Genomic DNA, 6388 nt, shown 5'->3' with positions numbered 1-6388 from the left:
GGTAATGTGTGGAGTCCACAAGGCAGAAACTTCTCCCAGGACCTACAGCGTAAAGGCTATGTCTGCCTTACTAACAGAAGGCCCACGGCTGGCCTTCTTTGAAAATCTGCAAAACTTGAGGAGAAGTGTGTTGGGGGGAGCAGAAGAAGGCAGAGAAGAAGCTTCAGTAGGGACTGCTCTGGCAACAGCCCTATGGAGCCTTGTGGCACAGAGAAGGGAGGCCACATCACCAAACTCCTTTAGCAGAACACACGGATGCACTGAGCCTATGATGGAAAAACAAAGCCACGAGTTGCAAGACGGAAACAAACAGAGCATTCCATTGGAAATTCAGGTGACAAGTGAAAGGATGCAAGGAAACAGTCATAAGTTGCTCCGGGGGAGGTTTAGGCTGGACATCAGGAAGAATGTCTTCACAGATAGGGTGGCCAAGCACCCGACTGGGCTGCCCAGGGAAGCAGTGGAGGTATCTGAGAGATGTAAGGATGCAGTACTAAGGGACATGGGTTAGTGATGGGACTTGGCAGGTCAGGTTGATGGTTGGGCTTGATGATCTTTCCAATGTAGCTGATCCTACAACTCGGGGGATACATCAATCTTACACGTGAGCAAGATGAGCAAAGCCAGCATTGAAGTACTGCAGGGCAGAGAGAAGCACACACGTACTCACTGAAACATATTGGGTGCTCTGACAGCACAGTGACCCTTACCTGGGGCATCCTTTCTTGGAGATCAGTACGGACATTCCCCATCTTCTCCCAAAACCACTTGTAAATTTTTATATTATCACCATCAAGCATACTGTTGTAATCTATTTGGAAACCCTAGTTTTAATTTACTTTCATTGATTGTGTTACATGTGAACATCATCACAAAACGCACTTTACTGACCAGATAATTTTGGAAGGTTTTCAGCTGCTTCCTCCAAGCCAAAGTGCAGAAGGAACAGAAAAGAGGATAGAAGAGGCAATATTCAAGAGAAAAAGTGCATGACCTAGTAATTCCAACACGTTTATACAGACATTGACTGTTCCTGATGTGGGTATTTGAGAGTTAGGAACTTGAAGACTCAAATCCTTAACTCCACATAAGCCACAAAGAACACACCAACATCCTAAACCAGATTTGCAACGTGACCTGGACAGGAGCATATTGAGACTGAATATGCTAAGGCTAATAGGAAATTTTAGACTTCTTCACTGGAAATGTCCCCATAAATCACATCTGGATGATGAACGTTCCCAAAAGATCCAGAAGGTCTGTTGACAACAAGGGAATGGAGCGCCCTGCTGCACAGAGCCCAAGGCAGGGCTTGAGTGAAGCTGAGGGAGCCAAGACAGCATGTTGCATGGCACCTGCACCAGTAGAGGAGAGTAGGAGGAGGGAAGGAAAAAGTGCATCCATCTTGTCTTTGTCAAGACATCATTTCTTCCTTCACTGGAAGAAAACCACAATTCTGAAAGTGCTTTCCTAAAAGCAATCTCTCTTTGGTTTTTCAACCAGCCATAGGAAGAGACCTTGACAATGTTGTTAACATGTGCCAGCTTCAGGCATCTGAAAGCGGTACATCACATCACACTCCCGCCTTGAAACAGCAAGTTGCTGATTCATTTCTGATCCACCACACTTGACATTCACATCCTCTCATAACGGTGGCCCATCCCTTCTGCTCCTTCCCTGCACTTTCTTAAATAAGCTTAAATTAATTGTCCATTAGATATAATATGTGCTGAGGATAATACTGCAGCATATTTCAATTACTTTCATAAATTAAACAGGAAGAAAGATGCTTGCTCTATCTTCTTAAGGACTTATTTATGACCATGTTATGCTTTTACTTGTATAATCAGCCTACCAATTAATTTTCAAGTTACATATGCTAATCAAACACATGCTAATTACATATGCTAATCAAACACAAAAAAAGCTAAACATGTATGTCGTGGGAACCAGTATAATTTTAAAACAAATTCCATTTTTCCAATTTTCAATATACATAGGCAGAAATAAATTTTAACTTTCCTAAAGAGAATATAAAAAAAATATTTATTATATGTGTAATTTTTATTTATAAATACTTGCCTATACCATTGTGAATTTAAAAGGAAAAAAAAAGCTTTATTCACTTTAGAGCTGCTTTCCATGTAGAGGAAAAACCTCAAAGCTAGGACAATGTAGTAAGAATTAAGAGATAAGATTCTCTAACAGGAGAAAAGCAATTAAATATGAATTTAAGAACAAATTATCAAAGCTGAAAAAGAAAACTATGAAGCAAAATTCATTGTGTTTTCTGTTTTACCTACTTTGAAAATTATGATAAACCAAATTTAAGATTTCAAGCCTTAATTGTATAATCCAAATCATGTAAGTACCTTAATGTAGGAAAGAGAGCAGGATAAACTGCATGGGTGCACTTCTAAAAAGGGGTTTCATTCCGGTTTATTTCCCATTGAGAAGAAGCCAGCTCATGCTTGACAAAACCAGGTACTGAACCACCAAGCACTAGGCAGGCACTAAGTAGGGACCAGTAGGGAATTTGCATTAAACCACATCACTGATCAGAAATAAACACTCATGTATACACAGCCTCTGATGGATAAAAAGGACTGACATACTGAAGCATAACAAAATGATTTTTTCATTAAAAGACAAATGCTAAAGCCATGTAAGAAATAATAATGTTCTTTTGTTCTTTAAAGAAACTGATTTACATAAAATCAAATTAGCTTCATCTTTTTCTTTTAGTTATATTTAAAGAGGAGCTAGATGCCTGGCTCTGTGTTCATTGCCTTCTGAGAAGACAGAAATTTCTCTGAGAAAACTGAGAACTAAAACTGAAGATGTCATGCCACAAATCCTGCCACGTGACTGCTTCCGTGGAGCAGCACACAGCATGAGACTAAAAGTAGATAAGTTAATGTCAGAAATGATATCCAAGAGTCTTTCACAATTCAATTTTTATTTTATTCAAACCAAAAACAATAGGAACTAATACAAAACCTGGTTTGGGTCAGTTTTTAGCTTTTCACATGTTACTAGATTTTATCAGTTTAGAATTACAAACACGGAATCTACTTACTGTCAATGAAGAGTAGCATCTAGAAGATGCTATTTATCAATCCAACTAAGTAGCAAAATTTTTTAAGATAGCGTGGGTCCTTAGAGATGTCTTGATTCTCAGCAATGCTAGTTACTGACTAAGTTTAAAAAATAAGCAATAATTGTAAGCCATCTCATCTTGCAGAGCCAAAATGTTCCTTGAGGGGGGAAAAAAAAAAAAAAAAGAGCTGACAAGGAGTGAGGCTCAAGCAAGGCAGTCCCAAGGTTTTGAGCACTTCCATGGGGAAAGGTATCAAACATCAAAGTCAAGTGTGGATGAGTTTGCCTCATCCTTTGAACTTGCTTTTTTCCTAACTTTGTGTCCTCTTAGCTTTGACAACCTGCTCTAATTGCTGTTTCATGAAACTGATAACACCACAATTAGTGCTCATCTTGACAGTTTATTCATCAGAGCAAAGCACTCTTCTGTATATCTTTACAATTTTCATATTTGTGATTCAATGACCTTGTGTCTCCTCTAATAACTGAAGGACTGACATCTTTCAGTGTACAGGTCTTCTAGAAACTTAATGGGTTTAAATTGCATAGGGAATGGTTGTGATGTCAATACATGATTCCAGAAAACATTATTCGCAGGAACAGGCACAATTACAGTCCTTCTATTGTTTCAGACATGTTTAGATTTATGATCCATCTTTGTTGAACTACAATTTGAAGAAAGGACATCAATTATCCGCTTTTCAAAGTAGTTATATTAAGCCAAGCAAAGACTAACACTAAGCAGTATTACCACAGTAGTTTACAATAGCAAGGATATGAAAATACACCATGAGTGTAACAAAAGTCTAATACTTAAGCAATTCTTTGAAAATAAATGTATTTTAAACACACAGAGACCTCTTAGAAGTGTACGTAGGAATAAGAAGTACTGCTTTAGCTAATTGATAGAACTTGGCAAGTAATATTTTCTCCTTTTTATTAGAATGATTCCACTACCATCTGATGATCCTTGGGAATTGACTTCTCCCTTGGTGGGCACATACAGGGACAGACCCTGCTATCCACCATACCTCAGTAACTGAAGAAACATTCCACAAGAGAACTGTTCTCTCGCAGTTTTCCCTTTAATAAATGTCAATGGCCATATATATAAAAAGAAAACTTTTTGTTATTGGAAACCTTAGAGATCAACTACAAATTATTGTATTATCTACTAAATTCAGTTTTAAATATACAGAATCACAGAATCACGAATTTTCTAGGTTGGAAGAGACCTCAAGGTCATCGAGTCCAACCTCCAACCTAACCGCTAACAGTCCCACTAAACCATATTCCCTAAGCTCTACATTCTAAACGTCTTTTGAAGACTTCCAGGGATGGTGACTCCCACCACTTCCCTGGGCAGCCTGTTCCAGTGCCTCCACAACCTTTCAGTGAAGAAGTTCTTCCTAACATCTAACCTAAAACTCCCCTGGCTCAACTTAAGGCCCATTCCCCCTCGTCCTGTCACCAGGGCACGTGGGAGAACAGGCCAACCCCCACCTCGCTACAGCCTCCCTTGAGGTACCTAGAAAAAGAGTGATAAGGTCACCCCTGAGCCTCCTCTTCTCCAGGCTGAAAAGCCAGCTCCCTCAGCCGCTCCTCGTAGGACTTGTTCTCCAGGCCCCTCACCAGCTTCGTTGCCCTTCTCTGCACCCGCTCAAGCACCTCGATGTCCTTCTTGTAGTGCGAGGGGCCCAAAAACTGAACACAAGTACTCGGGTGCGGCCTCACCAGGGCTGAGTACAGGCAGGGACAAAGATCTTAGGTCGTTACTGATCTGATTAAGTCAGATCAGTAACGACCTAAGGCTAGATGAAATAAGTGTCACCATAATTTTAAGTCACTGTTTACAGCAAAAACAATCTTCCATCTCAACAAGTACCCAAGGGAATTTTATGTTCAAAGTGGCATTCTCAACCGCTCCAGCCCTCATTGTACTACCGATCAGAAAGCTCCACATAACGCAAAGACAATACTAAAGCTAAAATTTAACTTGAACTGACCTTTGGAAGATAAACTTGCTGAGGTACATCCACTGGTCAATACCAACCCTGATTCAAACACTTTGTCCTGATTAAGATGGGTATTTGGTGTGGCCTTGGACTTTTAATAATATAAATATGCATCTTCAATAAAGAATATTTTAAGAATTTTCTCTCCCTTTCACAGAAGAGCTTCATTTTAAAAATTCCATGAACTGCACAAATGTAATCTTTAGGAGAACAGCTCTTATTTTAAAGAGAAACAAAAATTTCTTTCCATCCTGTAAACCAGCCCAGTTTCCAAAAGGCCCTTCCCACCCAAATTCCCCTACACTTAACATGAACTTAAGTACCTGCTGTTAATGATTTATTGGTAAAGATATTTTTACTTTACATAGAGATGCTATCCATCATTAATGGTCCCTGTTATACTCAGCAGCTAGTTTAATTAAGTGGTAAGCCATTATGAAAGTAGAAAGCTAAAGGGAGCTCAGCAGAAATGCATACAGAAAATGGCACGCAGAACAGCAGTAAAGTATGTAGAGCGGTTGATAAATGATACGTTGATTGGCAGGAGGTTTTTGGCATAAAAAACATCTTCGACCTGCTAATGGTGTAATTCAAGTTATCTGGTTCCATCAAGAAAGGCAAAAGCTGGTGTCTAAAATGATGAAGCTACTGAAGCCATAATAAAGACTTTGCATTTATGAGCAGAACCTTTAGATAGTGCTATGTGCTATAAATTAACATGCCCTTAATACAGCATTTGAAAAGACAGACTTACGATCTGCAGGTCTTTTTCAGGGCCTTGGCTTAAGCCATTAGGGTCTTCACTGTATACTTTCCCAGACGATAAATACGAAGTAGTATATATTGGGTAACTCCATACTTAGAGAAACATTGATTAACTCCTGTGCTAAGACAATCTTTAGGATGAAAGATTCTTTGGTATGAAGAGAGTGTGAATATCAAACAATATATAGTTTAATATAACTACTTTTAGGAAGATTATTTTATTTTTCTCTTTTTTTTTTTTTTCTTCTAGTCTGCTGTCAACCTAGAATACACAACTCTTGCTCACTCCTCAGTACATTGGAAAGACTTGAAACAATCTTTTCCTACTATCCCCAGTTTACGTAAGTAACACTTTGCTTCACAATTGGAGGGTTTCCTTCACCACCACAATGCCATAACATGAAGGATAGGAGATTTCCTACTGTTCCTCTGGAGAAACACTGAGTCCCTGAGCAGCTTCATCCACAAAGAGAGAAGGAATTTTTGCTGTGGAAAGCAGGAGAGACAGC

The sequence above is a fragment of the Aythya fuligula genome, chromosome 3 (genome assembly GCF_009819795.1).
Source record: "Aythya fuligula isolate bAytFul2 chromosome 3, bAytFul2.pri, whole genome shotgun sequence".
NCBI lineage: Eukaryota > Metazoa > Chordata > Aves > Anseriformes > Anatidae > Aythya > Aythya fuligula.
The sequence above is the reverse complement of the archived record's forward strand: the minus strand, read 5'-3'. Positions refer to the sequence as shown.